At 39.8% G+C, this 18,751-nt stretch overlaps 1 protein-coding gene across 18 annotated transcripts in view; it reads right to left on the bottom strand.

The window, feature by feature from the left end:
• The window catches only part of LOC100768856 (NXPE family member 4), a 231,962-nt gene that overhangs the window by 82,354 nt on the left and 130,857 nt on the right, over nucleotides 1-18,751 (bottom strand). The gene's annotated exons all lie outside the window — the stretch shown is intronic.

Here is an 18,751-nt window from a genome sequence, read left to right as displayed (position 1 = left end):
TAAATGAAATAATAAAATTCACATGAATTTGTGTCTGGCTTATTTTACTTAGCATAATGTCTTTAAGGTTCACCCATGTCAAATGTATGAGAATGGCCTCCTTTTTAAAGAGTGAATATAATTTCTTTCTATGTATGCACTGCACTTTGTTTTTGTGTTTATTTGTTGATGAACATTCAATTTGTTTTTGTCTTTTGGGCATCGTCTATCACAAGGCAGTGAAGAGGGGTGTGCATTTAAAGGCTTGTTTCCATCTCTAAGCTTGATGTTTAAATAGTAAATCACCACTATCCATCCCTTATTTATTTACTTTTGGTTTTTTGAGACAGGGTTTCTCTGTAGCTTTAGAGCCTATCCTGAAACTTGCTTTGTAGACCAGGGTGGCCTCAAACTCACTGAGAACCTCTTGCCTCTGCCTCCTGAGTTCTGGGATTAAAGGTATGCGCCACCACTGCCTGGTTCCATCCCTTATTTTTTAAAATGTTCTTTTATTATTTATGTGTATTTGTGAGTGTGTCTGTTAGTGAATGTCAGGTATGTTTGGAGATGCCTGCAGAGGCCAGAAGAGATCTTCACGTCCCTCTGGAGCTGGAGCTACAGGTTGTGACTTGTCCAAGGTGGGTGCTTGGAACTGAACTCTGGTTCCCTGAAAGAGTGGGAAGTGCTCTTAACCCTTGATCTACACCTCTAGCCACCATTATCTTTACTTTGAAGGAATGTGCAGACCAGAAACACATATCTTAAGTAATCTGTTCAGAGAAAATGTAATGCATAGAAGAAAACTTTTCAGGAGCATGATAGCAGTTGTCTTGCTTAAAAAAATTCCTTAATATTTAATAACCAGTTGTTGCTTAGATTCCACTATGATTTAGCAGCCATAGTCCAAAGCCCACAGACTCACTGAGTAAAACCAACTTTGCTTCTGATTCTAGCTGACCCAAGAAGTGTAATAGGGGAGTCCCTAGAGGGACTGCAGAAGACTTCATAAGCTTCATCCTAGAATTTTTCTCTTGGCAGAAAACACAATTGTCTACTTCTCAAGGTATATTTTATTAAGGAAAATTACCAAGTTTGGGGTGTATTTGTGAGTGAGAAGAAGTAAAATTATAATGTTATAACATTTGAACTAGACTCTAAACAACTCACAATAAAAATATAAAAATCAAATTTTCTTTCGTTCAGATTGATTTTATTTTTAATAGTGTGTGTGTGTGGGGTATGGGTGTTTACATATGAATGCACATGCCAAAGAAGTCAGAAGAGGGTGTTAGATCCCCTGGAGCTGGAATTACAGATGAGTGTGACCTGCCAGATGTTAGACTAGGAACTAAACTCACATCCTCTGGGTCTTTCCCTTCCCTTCCCTTCCCTTCCCTTCCCTTCCCTTCCCTTCCCTTCCCTTCCCTTCCCTTCCCTTCCTTCTCTCCCTGCCTGTGTGTGTGTGTGTGTGTGTGTGTGTGTGTGTGTGTGTGTGTAGGTCAAAGGGCAACCTTGGGTGTTTGTCAGGTGCCTTCCATTTTCTGCTTTTGATATGGTTAAGCTTCCAGTCATTGCTTTACTGTCTCATCACTGGAATTGTAGGCCACTACACCATTAAAACAGAAGGGTTCTGCGGAATCAAACTCTGGTCCTCACACTTGCAAAGCATGCACTTTACAAAGCATCTCCCAAGCACCTCAAAATTTACTCTGTATTGAGCTCCTGATTGGTTCTCATTCTCCCCATAGGAGGCTTCGGTATAAACTTCATTGGTCTTTCAAACATTGTATTTTCATCTTCATACCAAGGTCTCCTCAGATCCTTCATCAGGGTTCTGATGGGATATGACCTCTACTCGCCTCACCCTGTTTCTTCTGGAGCTTCCCTAACTCACTTATCATAGGCCTTCTACAGACTCCATTTCTCACCCTAACAACCTATACGCTCTAATTTATGTCATCCCAGAATAACTATTACTTCTCTTCCTCCACATTAGTGCTGTATCACATGATAGTCACATGTCATTATTAAAATTAAAACATAATCCAATCATTCTTCAGGATCCCGGGTCCCATTCCGAGGGATCAATAGCCACAGCAGTAAGGGCTCCTGTACCACAATAGTGTTTACTTACATTTTTCTTTAGACGGTATTTTTCATGTTTTGTTAGAATATTTGCGTGTTTTTTTTTTTAAAACAAATCTAGTGTGACCTGAGGAAATGGCTCAGTTGGAAGGCTACTTGACCAACAGGCATGAGGTTCTGGTTTGATCATAAGCACCACATGGTGGCACATGTATGTAATCCCAGCATTCAGGCCATGGTGGCACATGCATGTAGTCCCAGCATTCGGGAAATGGAAGAAGGAAGGTGAGGAGTCTAAAGGTCATCCTCAGCTATATAACAAGTTTGAGGCCAGCCTGGTCTATAAGAGACCTTGTATTGATCAATCAATCAATCAATCAACCAATAAATCATGTAGTGGTAGTTTAATTTTTTGCTGAATTTTTTAAAAGCTATCAGATGTTGGTGGAAAAATCCTGACTTTTTAAGTCATTTGTTTCTTATTTGTTCTTTTAAAAGACATCCTGGGATCTAAATAGCTCATAGTGTTCTACCTTGGAATGATAGCTTTAGGTTACAGTAGATATTGACTTTGCTGTTAACATATAATGACTTGAGAAAGCCATTTGAATTCATAGACATATTCTTTACTGTTATTATAAAGCCTTTTTGGAAAACCCATTTTTGCACAATGGAGTGAAACGAAACCAGAAATCAATAGCAGAAGGAAAAAGCATCTCATGATATGTAGAAGTTAAATAGTGCACTCTTAAACAACTGATGGGTCAAGGAGGAAAACACAAGGGAATTTTAAAACTATCTGGAGACAAATGAAGATGAAACCATAGCATGTCAAAGTGTCTGGAGTAGAATGAAAGCAATAACAAAAGGGGGGGGCTCCCAGCAGGAGATGAGACAGTCAACCACCTGATTTCATGTCTCAAAGAACTAGACAAAGAACAAACTAAAGCCAAGTAAGCAGAAGGATGGGAAAACAGTTTAGGAGAGAGACCAATGAGACTGTAGAATAAACATAATAGAAAGCTCAAAACAGTAAGTTGTTTTTGCTGAAAATGTAAAAACAACAATAAAAGGAGAGAGAGAGAGAGAGAGAGAGAGAGAGAGAGAGAGAGAGAACATGAAAATTAGAAATAGAAAAGAGTACATTAGAACTGATGTCACAGAAACAGGGCCTATGAAGAATGACTACAAACAGTTATGTTCTGGGTTTCAGTAAAGAGCACTGGCTGCTCTTGCAGAAGACCCAACTTCAATTCCAAGCACCTACATGGAGGCTCAACAAGTATCTGTAACTTCAGTTCAGGGGCTCTGATTTCTCCTTCTGGCTTCTGTAGGCATCAGGCACATCCATGGTGCACATGCATAGAGACAGACAAAACACATACACATAAAAGAAATACAATCTTTAAAAATGATTATTTAAAATCAGTTATGTATCAGTAAATTATATAACTCTTTTGTAATTCTGAAAATGTTGAGAAATTCCTGAAAATATACAACCTACTGAGGTTGAATCGGGAAGAAATAAAAAAATTCCAAAACATACTTAAAACTGGAAGGACAGTGAGACTTTCAGATAAACAAATGTTAGGGCTAGCTGGTTTCAGATGAAATACCACCAAACGTTGAAAGAATGAACACCAATCCCTCTCAAATTCTTTCAATGAACAGAAGAGGAGGAAGCACCCCCAAACTCACTTCGAGAAGCTAGCTTCATCCAGACACAAAGCTAGACAGGGACTTAACAGAGGAAGAAAACTAATGGCCATTTCCCCGATACACATATATTTAAAAACAGTTTCCTAGAAAACTGAATCCAGCAAGATAGTAAAAAAACACACATGATAGGCAGGAGATGGGGAGGGGATTCAGCTTGGGACAAGAAGGTTGACACGTGAACATCTGTCAGTGTGGGGGCACCGTGTTAACAAAACAGAGGACAAAGAGACATGATGCATTTCAACTAATGGGAAGCAAACATTTGACAAAGCCAACACCCCTTGCAAGAGAAACACTCTAATTCTGAATAGGAAGAACACATCTCAAGGAGGCAGTTCTGGAAAACGTCAGACTAAACAATGCTCAGTTGGGAACAACTCAAAGTTTAGTCTCTAAAGCCAGGAACAAGACAGAAATTGTCAATTTTTACAGACACTATCATATCAACACAGTGTTACAAATTTTAGTCAGAGGTATTAGAAAGGAAAAAGATCAGACTGTAGGAAAAGAAAAGAACAAGGCTACCACTGGTCAGAGCAGACACCGTTTTATATTTAGGAAACCTTGAACATTCTGAAAAAAACGTTAATAAGAACTAGTAAAGATAAACAAAAACTATTTTAAGTGTGAGACCCTGTAACACTGTCCGCTTTCCTGTTAGCATGCTTATTAATATTGCCATTGTTTGGGTCTTGTTTAGGTATCCTGGGTGTAACTTCCTTGTCATTTCTAGGAGACACAGTCTCATATTTGACATCTGGGCCTCTAGCTCTTATAATTCTTCGGCCCGCCTCTTCTACCATTTTCCCTAAGTCTTAGGTGCAGGAGTTACATGGCTGCCACCAAGGGCCTAGGAATACTGATACCTAGAGCTACTTGGAAGCTGTGATGCGGGCTGAAGAATCTCAGCCTCGTACACCTACACTGAAGCTTTAACACTTAGATCTAAGGGTCCTGCTACTCAGGCCTGGAAAACATGCTTTAGCAGAGCAGTGGCTGTGGTGGGTTTAATGATGATCTAAAAACCATTGATAGCTTTAGTCCTTTGTAGATGGTAAATATGAGCGGTGGCATAGACTGTTGCTTCCACCTGCCCATTGCTGCTGTTTACTGAAGCCAAACTCAAAGACGAGATTGCCTGAGAACAGAACTTGAAGAGCTCTTTGCCCACCATAATTTGTCTATTTGTCTATTCTACACACACACACACACACACACACACACACGTGTGTGTGTGTGTGTGTGTGTGTGTGTGTGTGAGTGAGTGTTGTGAAATATTATTTTAACTATGTAAAATGTGTTACATTTGTTTATGCTTCAAAATATTACTTTAACTATGTGAAGGTGTATTACATTTGTTTCTGCTGCCTTTATTAATGATGTAAAGATGTATTGCATTTTTGTGCTGTATTTGTATAATGATGTAAAGATGTGTTGCATTTGTTTCACCTTGCCTGCCTAAGGCACCTGACTGGTCTGATAAAAAGCTGAATGGCCAATAGCCAGGCAAGAGAAGGCTAGGTGGGGCTGGGGAGCAGAGAGATTAAGTAGGAGGAGAAATCTAGGAAGAGAGGAGAAGAAAGAGGAGAATGTGGGAGAGGGGGACATACTTGGGGCCAGAAGCTAAGCAGCCACCAGACAGACAGACAGGAGAAGCAGGAAAGTAAGACATACAGAAAGAAAGAAAGGTAAAATGCCCTGAGACAAAATGTAGATACAGGAAAACATAATTTAAGTTATAAGACCTAGCAAGATAAGGCCAAGTATTCAAAACTAATAAAAAGATTCATGTCATGATTTGGGAGCTGGTTGGTGACTAGGATATATATATATATATATATATATATATATATATATATATATATATATATATATATTCCTTAAAAATGACAATGCATAAATGCATGAACACTAACCATATCAAGTTTAGCAAACACATACAAGAATATGTATTGTGCCAGGTGGTGATAGTGTATGTCTTTAATCCCAGCATGCAGGAGGCAGAAGCAGGCAGAGCTCTGTGAGTTCGAGACCAGCCTGGGCTACAGAGTGAGTTCCAAGACAGGCTCCAAAGCTACAGAGAAACTTTGTCTCGAAAAACCAAAAAAGGATATGTTTTGTATGATTTCACACTTATGAACTAGGTATAGTAACTAAAAATCGCAGGAATAGGAAGTGGGTAGAAGGTATTACTGGGGGGAATATAGGAAGAAGGTACTACTGGGGGGATACAGGAACTGAAAGAAGGTATTATGAGGGGATACAGAAGCAGAAAGAAGGTATTACTGGTGGTGGGGGCGGGATACGGGAAGCAGGAAAAAGGTATTTCTGGGGGGGGAATACAGAAAGTAGGAAGAAGATATTACTGGGGGCATACAGAAAGTAAGAAGAAGGTATTACTGGGGTTTATAGGAAGTAGGAAGAAGATAATATAGGGGTGATAAATATTCTCTGGGTGTAGAGCATTGTCAGAGGAGAAAGTTCTAGAGATTGCTGCAACAATGTAAACTTACTTAATGCCACTGGTCAGCAGTTAGAAACGGCTAAGGTGGCACATTTAATGTTGTATTTCTTACTATAATAATAATTAGTCTCAAACATGCTTTTGCTCTGTAGCAGATGAACCTAAATGCAGAAACTGAGCATTCTGTTTCTTTGTCTAGCCCACTGAAATAAAGTGGCTTTAGTGTTGTTCAGTGACTATTGATGACCTGACATGACACTTTTATTCCCATCAGCTTTGGGGTAATTTAACCTGAGGCATCCCCGGATGATAAGGGAGCACAGGCATTGGCATTCAGGTACACATCCTTGCTGGACATGCAGCTGCTGTAGTAGTAGGAACAAGCCCAGCATCCCTTTCTAGTCTACCTCATGGATCACAAAATGACTTACATGAAAATTCTTGTACAGCAGAGGTTTTCAATGACAGCTGAATGCAAAAAGCCAGCAAGCACTTCAACCTCTTTTACACGCTGCACAGGAATCAGATTTCCTCCATGCACTGAATGTCAATCATTTCCACCATATGAAGCGAATATGTTATAGTCCGCACGCTTTCATTCACTTTATATGCTGTGAATGTTATGTTTGTATAACAGTGATATTTGAAACCAGAATTTTACAAGAGTTCCTTCTGATGTAACATTAAGAGTATGTGTCATTGACTTTTTGTGAGCCAGTGGTCTGAGTTGTATCTTTCCCCATTGTCATGAATGCAAGGTCAAAATAATACTTGGGTAATTGCAGCCTTTTTTTTAAAAAAAATTTTACTTGATACATAAAATTCATCGTTTTGTACTGGCAGACAGTAACTTGTCCTTGCTCTGGAGAAAGGCAAATTGCTTTCTCAGAGCAGTGGCTGTGGTTTGTCTAACGATGATATAGAAACTGTTGATAGCTTTAGTCCTCTGTAGATGATAAGACTTTTATACAGTGATAGAGATCTGCCTCCTGCCAGCTGAAAGACGAAGGCAAGCCCTGAATTAGCTCATCAGCAAAGGTACAGAGAAGTCCAGGGCTGCTGTGTGCCGACGCTTAACAGACATTGTCAGGCTTCCTTCCTGCCCCATGTCTTAGCACTGGCATTTTCTCTTGGCTTCCCTTTTCATAAAGATTTGTTGCTTGTGGCAGAAGGAGGGTTGCATGAACCCCATGACTTAGGATTCCAGAGAGACAGAACTCTCTCGTCACACCTAAATATAGATAAAAGTCACAGGGAAAGACTGACTTTCCCAGTCTGGGTCACATGTCCATGTTGGAACCAAGGACCACTGGCCGGGGGGACGGATTATTTTGATTATCAAGCCTAGACCATATGCATGCCCTGTGGCCAGATTCACTGTCAAAAGTGAAGGGAGGGATGTAGATGCAATTTTTTTTCTTTTTCTGTACAAGCTACTCAATAAGGTTTTACAAAAACAATACCCAAAGGGCAAGTAGATTAAGTGTCCAAGAAGATTTATTTATGGGGATTTGTGGTTGTTTTTTATACTTTTTCATTTTCCTCAATTGCACAAAAAAATTACTACACTTATATTTAATTTGAAAGGAGACTCTTCCCTTCCCAAAGTTAGAGTTGAATTAACACTTCCAGCTGCTTTTACATTCAAAAATCCCCTCTTTAGCTTTTTATTTGTTTACTAGTGAGATTATAATAGTCACTAATACAATGCAAATGTGCACAGAAAAAATATTGTATAAAAACATTTATGGAGACCAAAACAGTTCAGTACTACTATGGTCAAAATTAATAAAAGAAACAGACTTTGTGATTCATTTATGCACCACCTTTAGAAAGCGATTTTGTGGAGAATATAGAGAAATAAAGGAATTTTATAATTAAACTTAAAGACAATGTTCAAGTGTTTTTGTTTGAGGATGGCCAGATATCTCCAGTAGCTAGCTGATCAGCAACATAGGCCATACTTGAGAACTTTGTCTTTTTCCCAGAAGGGTGTTTTCAGGGTTAACCTCCCTCCTGTGCTTGGATACTCAATGATCTGACAAGCTAGTGTTATTTTAATTAATTTGTAAGTTAGTGTGCAAAATAATGGATTTCTCTATAATATTTTCACACATACAGAGCATAGGAATCCTCTCCAGTCTCATCCTTCTCTCCCCAAGGTCCTCTCCCTCTCTTACATGGATTCCTTCTGCCTCTCTCTGTCTCTGTCTCTGTCTCTCTCTCTCTCTCTCACACACACACACACACACACACACACACACACACACACACACACACTTTCTTTAAACCATTAGATTGATGTATTCCATCAATCAATCAACAGAGTGTCTTCACTAGTAAAAGATGGAATCAACAATTTCTCTTGTCTTGTTCTTCATCGCTTGGTGCTAGTTGCCACCTGGCTTCAGATAACTAGTAACTACTGGCCAAGTCTAGGCTATTAGCACGTTCTTAAAAAGAAAGAGACAAAAATAAATTTAAAACTCCTTTTAAAGTTTCATAAAAATGAAACAAAGAAAAGGATACTACTGGCAAGTCCCAGGGGATTTACCCACTGTCCCCTCATGGGCAGCATTTCTGAATGTTGGTTCGGAACTCTTTGAGGCTGGTGAATCTGGGTGCTCCCAGGATGGTCCTCCCTCTTTTGGAGGAGGACTCTTCTCTAACTCCTTTGGCTTTACCATGAAGATCAGCTACTGAGTTACCTCTAACCCCACTTACATAACCACCTTCCATCTCCCAGCTTAATGTCCCACAGCCAACTTTACAGATATCAAAGCCCTACTTTGACTTCTAAGAATTTCTTCGGAAACCCTCTATGACTGATTGCAACATGAAATCCTGAATGTGGACTTGAGAAGTCTTGTATGTGATCAGATCTGATGCTGGCCCGCTCCTGCACACCAATGTCTCAGCTGATGGCTTTGAGGCATCTGGCATGGGGGAAGGATATTATCATCAACTGCTTAATCCTTCCTCAACTGAAATTCAATCTTCATTGTTCAATGCGTTTGGGGACTGCTAGTCACTTGACTTTTATAGATTTGGTTTCTCATTTGTCACTCTAAAGATAATTCCGTATGCTTTTGAGGCACAAAGGTTTGGAGACAATAAACCTAGGTATAAGTTTATAATAAAGGACCTGGAGGGGACTTTCCTGCTTTGCCTGCCCTGGCACTGTACTAGTGTGTGTTTGAAGTGTTATTTTTATTTTAATTAATTAAATGTGTATGTGTGTTTCGCTTGCATGGATATTGGTGCACCACATGCTTGACTGGTGGCCCAGGAGGTCATAAGCAGGAATTAGATTTCCTGAAACTGAAGTTATGGACAGCTGTAAATCTCCATACGGGTGCTGAGAATTGAGTCTTTGGCCCAAAAAGAAAAAAGAAAAAAATGCTCTTAACCACTGAAGCCATATCTCCAGCTGTAAAACTTTATTTTTTGAGATGTTTCATGTGTTCTAGGCTAGACTTAAACTTACTATGTTAATTATGTTGAGGATGATCTTAAAGTTTAAAAAGAATCCCCCTGCCTCTTTCTCCTGAGTGTTGGCATTACAGATGTGTGCCACCACACCTAGTTTATTGGGTTCTGGGGATCAAACCCAGGTCTAGTGCATGTAAGAACCCCATCCACTGATCCCCAGGCTCTGGAGGAGACTTCTTATTCTCTGCCTCCGTCTTCTAGGCAGCTTGCTCTGATTAGTTGGGACTACAGGTATACTCTGTAGATCTTCTCCTGGATCTGTGGTGAATAATAGGGGGTCATCAGAAGCATTTGGTCTCAGGAATAATTTCAGATCTGAGCAAATTGGCCAGGGATTTATAAGCAACACAAGGCTGGGAGAAGAGGAAACTGGATAGGTTGACCTAAAGATAAAGCATGTCCATGGAAAACATGTTCATTAAATACACTTTCAGGGATACATTTTATGGTTATTTTTCTTGGTGTATAAAATCCTGGCTCAGAACCAGTGAGGAGATAATTCAGTGGTTAAGCGAGCCTACTACTAAGCCTGGCAACCTCAGTTTGATTCCCCAGAACTCATGTGGTAGAAGGAATGAAGTGATTTCCCAAAGTTGTCTTCTGATCTACACACACACACACACACACACACAGAGAGAGAGAGAGAGAGAGAGAGAGAGAGAGAGAGAGAGAGAGAGAGAGAGAGAGAGCATAAATAAATGTTTTTTCTTTAATTAGTAAAATACCTAGCTCAGTTGCTTGACTATCAAGACCATTTGGTAAGTAATGGCTGAATGGCTGAATGGATATCAGATCCATCAGTCAATAAATTAACATAATCATGAGCATCATAGTGTTAATAGACTGGGCCTGAACATTATGGGCTCATTCCCAGGTTTTTCCCTTAACAGTTTTGTATCCTTGAGCATTTTTTTTTTTTGATTTTGGAGGCAGGGTTTGTCTGTGTAGGCCTGGTTGTCCTAGAACTCACCCTGTAGATCAGGTTTGTCTTGAACTCACAGAAATCCCCCTGCCTCTGCCTCCTGAGTACTGGGATTAAAGGAATGTGCCACCACAACCCAGCTTGCACTGGCAAATTTTGTAACTTCTGCATCAACTAAAGAATGGCTAGTACCTGCCTTTTAGGAAAATGTTAAACTACCCAGGCAAAGAAGCTTGCAAAAGACAAGCACTCTGCATCTCATGCTATTATTCTTTATCACCAATGTCAACATTAATATTAAGGACTCATTAATGTCTAGCACATGTCACATTCTTAGTGCAGTCTATCAATCCAACCATCATTTCAAGAAAAGAAATCTTGCAACAATATAAAAGTATCATTCTAACATCTAAGAATGCCTGGCTTTAACATATAAGATGCACCACAGTGAACTATTTCTGTTCTTTATTTAAATAAAGTTATAGATTAACACTGTGATGGTTTGGATGAAAATACACCTATGTAATGAGTCTTCTTCTGTCCCACCATCCAGCTCCCAAATAATGACATGGAGACTTATGAAAGCTTGGCCTATAGCTTAAGCTTGTTCTAACTAGCTCTTACAACTTATAGTAAAGTCTATGTTTTACCATATGGCCTTTTACCTTTCCTTCATTCTGTATGTCTGACTCACTCTGTGACTGCTATACTTCCTGCCTAATTATTGGACATTCAGTACTTTATTAAACCAATCACAGCCATATATCTTCACACAGTGTAGATATACCCCAGACATGCCCCCATAGGCTCTTATATTTGAATACTTGATCCTTATTTGATGGAACCGTTTGCTGGAGGAGGTTTGTCATTGGGGGTGGGCTTTGAGGTTTCAAAAGCCCAGGTCATTCTCTCTTAACTTTCTGGATATCTACCTCATGCTTGTGGATTGGTTATAAGTGCTCAGCCACTGCTCCAGTGCCATGTCTGCCTGCATGCTGCCATACTCTCCACCATGATGACCATGGACTCCAATTCTCGGAGCTGTAAGCCCCCAAGTTAAATGCTTTCTTTTGTAATTTGCCTTAGTTATGATGTTTTGTCATGGCAATAGAAAAGTACCAAGACAAGCATATAGAGTAACAGATTAGGATGACATTTACACACACACACACACACACACTCACCCACCACCCCCACCCCCCCACCCCCCCCCACACAGAGAGAGAGAGAGAGAGAGAGAGAGAGAGAGAGAGAGAGAGAGAGAGAGAGAGAGAGAGAGAGAGAGAGACGTATATATGTCATTCTCATTTGCTATCTTTTACCTATTGTTGTCCCAGGATGCACTGCCACTTCTGGCCTACTCTCTGACTTCCCCAAGGTGCCCCTGAAACTTCTGCTTTCTTATTATGTACTCCATCATATTCATACTCCCTTTCCCCACACTTAAAAGTTTTTTCTGTCCCATGATCTCCTTTTGTAACTTCATGACCTCAGATAATAAGTAAACAGACACACGATATTTCTAAACATAGTTCTTTGTTTTGGAGAAAAACAGGATGCATTTGTAATTCTGATTCTGGCTTATTTTTGCTCAATACATGCTTCCTCTTTTCCATATGCCAAAAAATAAACTTGTTGAGAAAGAAGCTGATTGTTGGGGGATATGCCATTTACAAGAGCAAAAGCAATAATTTGAAATAAATTTAACCAAGGAGACAAAAGTCTTTCACAATGAAAACTTTAGGATGCTTACAGAAGAATTAAAGAAGATTAACGAATTGTAGAGCATTGAAAGGCCTCCCATGTTTATGAATTGGCAGAATTAATATTGAAAACATACTATAGTACCAAATGATATCTAACTACATGAGTTTGTGCTCCTCTTGAATGTCCTTGTGTTCCCAGCAAATTCAAAAGATCACCTTGTTAGATATAACTATTTTGGTTCATAGCATTTTCTTTTTTTTTTATCCAGCAATTGAGATACAGCATTTCCATGCTTTCCTGGATTTTAGTGTTAATGATGAGTGAGCTGATGCAATCCTCATGGTTTTGCTCATGTAGGTAAGTTGATGGCTCTCTCCCTTACTGTTTAATATTGTTTCACAGCTTTGTGTTTTGACATCTTTATTGTGTCATAGGGAAGTTCTTTTTCTGCTAGGCTCATTTGGATCTCTAAATGCCTCTTGTGTTTGTCTTTTCTTACATTTGGGGGCTTTTTCTGCTATAATTTCATTGAACAGCTTCTCTCTATGCCTTTAGTATTCTCTCTCCCTCCCTCCCTCCCTCCCTCCCTCCCTCCCTCCCTCCCTCCCTCTCTCCTTCCCTTTCTCCTTCCCTCTCCCTCTCTCTCCCTCCCTCCCTCTCTCCTTCCATCTCCCTCTCTCTCCCTCCCTCCCTCTCCCTCCCACCCTCTCCCTCTCTCTCTCCCTCTCTCTCTCTCTCTCCATCCCGTGGATTCTTAGGCTTGGTCTCTTGATTGTATCCCAGAATTCCGAGAAATTGCAATCATGCTCTTTTTCCTTTTTCTTTTTGATGTTCAAATTTAATATTTCCTTAGCTATTTTCTCTATCCCTGATATTATTTCTTTTGGGCAATTCTTTTGGTGACACTTTAAGTGTGTGGGTTTTTTTTAATTCATTTGGTTTTCATTTCAGCATTTCTATTTTTCTATACAATAAATTTCTCAGCCTCTTTTCTTTTTCATTCATTGCTGACCTTTTTGTATCAATATTGCTGATTGTCTCATCTATCTTACCGACTTTGTCTTTATGGTAATGACTTCCCTCTTGGGCATGAGTTGAATTCATCCATTTATTTGTATGTTGTTTGAGACCACTGAGGATATTTACCAAAAAACTTTAAAACATCTCTACCTGGTATTTTACCTACTTTGGCATCTATGAATTTAATAGTTGAGAAGTGGTGACCTCTTAGAGAAGCTTTTCTAAAGCCTCTCATGGTCATGTTTCTTACGTATTCACGTTGTGATCTGCTCATCTGTTGATTTGGCTATCATGTCCAACTGTGTGTGTGTATGAGTGTGTGTGTGTGTGCCTTACTGAGCAAACCAGAAAGCTAAAAATCATTTACAGTTCACTAACACATTACCAGTAACTACAGAACCCAAATGGCAAGGCTACTGTAGAAGGTACACTATGGAGCTAAACATTATTTCAGGCAAGTATGGAAATCATAAATGTTCCAAATTAAAAACTGTGAAAGGGGAGACACAGAAGAAAAGGGGGGCTAAATAAAGGAAGGTGAGAGAAGAAGAAGAGAGGGGAAGAATGCTGAAGGGAGGAAAAGAGCAAAACATTAGAAAATAAGGGCTTCCCAATAATGGAAAAAGTTCAAATACAAACTCAGAAAAATAAAAGAGAAAGAAGAAAAAGAAAATCATAAGTATTTAAAAATAAGGCAAAGTCAAAACACTACTATTGGTTAGGAAAGGAGAAATGTCAGAGCTGCTTCTGCATCTTTGAAAATTAGAGGCTGCTAATTAGACATAAAGTGAACTTGTGGGCACTTGTTTGTGCCATGGTTTATGCTATGGCTGAGTCTGCACTGAATGCATGTCTAATGTCTACCACAGCTCGCTCTCTCTTCCTTAGCAGTTTTCCTTTGTGATTCGGGTGTCTCTACCAGCCACTCTTTACACTCTGTGGACTGGGCACAGTCTCTCACTCTCTTCAGACTCCCCAAGCTATATATACCGTGGGGTGGCGAACATTTTAGCTTAGCTATCCCCCTAGTGTGTTGGGTGTGGGAAGCAGCTGCAGCACTAGGTCAGCACAGGTGTCTCTACTTTCAAGGCTTCAATGACCCTGTCAGAAGGGTGCCACTGAATGTGTCAGGTACACCCCTGGAACTTCAGAGTTCTCAAGCTGTAAGATGGTAAAAGACAGACAGGCAGTTCCAGCCATTAATCTACCTGTTTGTCTCTGGTTCAGAGCTATCAAATGCTAGGGGAGCTTTGGTTGATGAGGTCTATCCCCAATCTCTTCCCCTGGGCACTTCCCTGCTTAAGCAGAGCCTCCTACTGTGTGCTCTTTTGGGCCATTTGTATCTAGTCCTTCTGCTTTCACAACTGCTTCTCCAGGCATTTTCTCACCAAAGGGCTGTGGCAGAACCAGCTGAGGCTGCCTGGCCTGTGGTCATTTCCTGATCTCATATCCTTAGGGTAGCTCAGTGTGTGTGTGTGTGTGTGTGTGTGTGTGTGTGTGTGTGTGTGTGTGTGTGTATGTATGTGTGTATGAATATGTCTATGTATGTATGTGAATGTGTGTATGTATATGTGTATGTTAGCATGTGTGTATATTAATGTGTCTAGATATGTATGTTAATGTGTGTGAATGTGTTTGTATATGTATATGTCTATGTGAATGTGTGTGAATATGTGTGTATGTATGTGAATGTGTATGTATACATGCTAATGTGTGTGTGAATGTATGTATACATGTATATGTGTTAACGTGTGTTATGTGCACATGTGGGGGCAAAGATTGACTTCATTTATCATTCTCTGTTTCTCTCCACATTACTTTTTGAGACAAAGTCTCTCACTGAACCTAAGGCTCTGTGTTTGGGTTAGATTGGTCTCTAGTCCACCGTTGTCCTCGGGGGATGAGTTCAACATTTTTATTTTTCTGCACTTTCTTGCTCATCAGATTAAAGGAGAAAAGGCTGAAATGGAGTCAAACTCAACCTGAATTATAATGAGAGATGAAGATTCTAAATGCCCATGCCCTGCCCCTGGAGTGTTCTCTGCCTCGTAGCCATGTACAGCCAGTGCTCGTCTGTGTAACTGATCCCATGCTTAGATTTCTATATCTCACGTTAGATGGCGGAGAAATAATAGTAATTGAAGCAAGTGCTCACTGTATGTGTTATGACTGGGGTCAGTTTGCTTCCTTCTGAGGTGGTGGTGAGTAGTAGTGATAGCCTTTCAGCCTTTGTATCTCTTTAGTGACTGAAGTGAGAACAGACTCTCACAGAGCCACCAGCCTTCACCCCACCCTTAAACATTAGCTTACTCTGACACTCCTTTGTTTTTACCAGTGTCAACTTTATGATGGGCAAATTGACATAAAACCCTGCAATAAAGCTTTGCTTTTACAATTAAATAAAAAGGTTTCAGTTTGGCTTCGACTTGCTGTTTTATTGTTTTTGAATTAGTTTACAGCTATGAGCAACTGCATATTCTACCTAATGTTGACTGACTGTGGCTTTTGGCTTGGAATATTGTGTTGCTTTTACTGGGACAGAAACAAATGTTCATTCACTCCAGACAGGACACCAATGATGTAACAACAATAACAACAATAACAAAAAAAAAATAGTTCCACCCAAGTTTAGTTTGGTGAGCCAATGAGTTTATTGGATTTACTTATGGGATCCTGGGTGAGGTGTTACAGGAGTCCAGGTGAGGGGTTACTTACAGAAGCCCAGGTGGGGGGTTACTTACAGGAGCCTGGGTGAAGGGTTACATTAACCTATGTGATCCCCCCCAAAAAAACCTACATCATCAAAAAGTCCCACTCCACAATGGTAATGGTCTCCTGGAAGCTACATAAATGCAACCCCCCATTCAGTTAACCTTCACTTGTTATATGTTCAAGCACCTCCTGAGTTAGGGGGGAATCTGCAAGAGGGAGGGAGTGGTTGGGATCTAAGGTGAGAGTCTAATGACTTTTCCCATTTCAACCTTCTGAGAGAACATCTCATGGATGTAACCACAGGTGCCCGTTAAGATGGTTACAGCCAAATTATGCCTAGAGGACAGTGGTCCACAAAAGGAGAACTGCTTTTTCTATTAGCATAACACTGGAAAATATAAATTTTCACTAGAATCAAAATAATCCTTTTACAAAGAATACAAAATATACAAATGAAGCCAAAGACTGCCATTTCATAAACTCAGTAAATTTATAGTTCCTTCCTTCCTTCCCCCTCTCTTTTCTTCATCCCCTTTCCTCTTTCCCTCCCTCCATTCTCCTCCTCAGTTTGTCTTTTTTCTCCTTTTTCTTTTAAAGAGTATATGGAATAGTTGTAAGTGTCCAAACGCAGCATACAACCCTCTCCTAAGTTGTGTGCACACTGTACAAATGGCCCCGTTGCTGTTTTATGCTTGCTTTTGATTTCCTTATTCTCTCCCCATTTCTGCAGTGTCTAGTTGACATTTATTGCAATCTTTTCCTCCTTCCCTGCCCATAATATCATAAACATTTCTCTTTTTTCCCTGCAAGCCAGCACTTAGTTTACTCTATCCTGATTGTTTTCCAGCTTTCAGTAAGCTGCGGGTGCTTTTATGTGCAATGCTTAATCCTCTCTTGTGAAGGGAGATTATTGGTAAAGAACCAAGAGACTCCCTTAAAATTGAGACTCCCAAAAAGCCCTGAAGAGCGGTGGCAGCTGTTACCATTGTCACTACCTTATTTATCATCGCAGAGAGCTAGGGTTGACACTTAATGATCTGAATGTTTGTGTCTCTCCAAACTTGGCAAGTTGAACCCTAATCTGAAGGTATTAAGACGTGTTGCCTTTTGGAACATGGCTGGTCATGATATCAGGACTTATGAATGGGATCTATATCCTTATGAAGAAGTGGTCTGCAGCTCCATCTTGCCACTGTGGGCCTTCATCCAAAATGTTGAAGCAGAGTTCAATAGCCTTCATATTTGTGTTCATGTGTGGATAAAGAGTGGACAGCCATATATGAGTCAGAAAGAAGGCATTCAGGAAGACACCAAGCCTGACCTTGATTCTGGAGTGCCCAGATTCTAGATTTGTGAGAAAGCAGTAGCACATTAGCATTTCTTGTGAATCACCTAGCGTAAGTTCTGCGACAGAGACAAGTATGTGGCTGTAAACATTCTCTTGAATTGCTTCTCAGGAATATGAAATTTTGCTAATGGAGGCAAACTCTTCTAACAACAATGTTGCAGTCAACAAACATGGAAAGAATAAGAAAAAGTACAGTATATTTAACTCCTTAACTCAAAGTTGTCAATTCACCATGATCATCATTAATAGATACTAAAAGTAATTACGCATTCCACAGGGTGCTGTTAACTACAGATTACTTCCTGGCTATGAGAGGAGAGGGTATCTATGTAACAAGGAGGTTAGGTTGCTACCACCTATTGATAGATCCTTTTGGCATCTCTGAAATGGGTCCATCTTGCCACTGTGTACCTTCATCCAAACTTTTGAACTAGAATCTGACTGATTCAGATTAAATCTCTATTTTACAGGAAACTTAGAGGTAAAGGAAATCATTACACAATACCATAAAGAAATAAGAAAAACATAGGATGTAGGATATTCTGAAGAACAACAGCTTCACATGAGGAAACTTCTGGAGGTGAGGGATATACTTATTAACTGTAGTTATGAGTCATTCATAGTGTTGACTTATATCCAAACTAATCATCATACACATTAAGTATGGACAGGTTTGTATATGTAAGTTATAACCCAATAAATTTGTTAAAACAAATACTTGAGATATTATTTCTAGTTACTGGAATAAGATCTGCTTTGAACTTGAAAAAGATGTTTTGGAGAAAGTTGGGAAAAGCTGAATATTATAAATAAGTGTGTGTGTGTGTGTGTGTGTGTGTGTGTGTGTGTGTGTGTGTGTGTGGTCTTGTATAAAATTCTTTCATGATATATTTTGATCATGATTTCCCCTCCTCCAATTTATCATAGATCCTCTCCACCTCCCTGTCTACCTAATTGTATTCTCTCTCTCTCTCTCTCTCTCTCTCTCTCTCTCTGTCTCTCTCTCTCTTTCTCTCTCTCTCTCTGTGTGTGTGTGTGTGTGTGTGTCTCAAACCAAATAAACAACCACAACAAAACCCAACAAACAAACAAACAACACCTCACAAAAAGACAAAAAGAAAATCACTGCAAACAAGCAAAAGGCCAATAAGATAAAAAAAATGCCCCTGCAAAAGAAAAATGAAACAAACAGTCCACAAAAATATCACTGAGTTTATTTTGTGTTGGCCAACTATTCATGGGCATGAATCCTGCCTTGAAGTGTGGTTGATATACCTAGTGCAACTCCATTGGAGAAAACTTA

This window comes from Cricetulus griseus, chromosome 4, assembly GCF_003668045.3.
Source record: "Cricetulus griseus strain 17A/GY chromosome 4, alternate assembly CriGri-PICRH-1.0, whole genome shotgun sequence".
NCBI lineage: Eukaryota > Metazoa > Chordata > Mammalia > Rodentia > Cricetidae > Cricetulus > Cricetulus griseus.
This window is presented reverse-complemented; position numbering and strand designations above follow the sequence as displayed.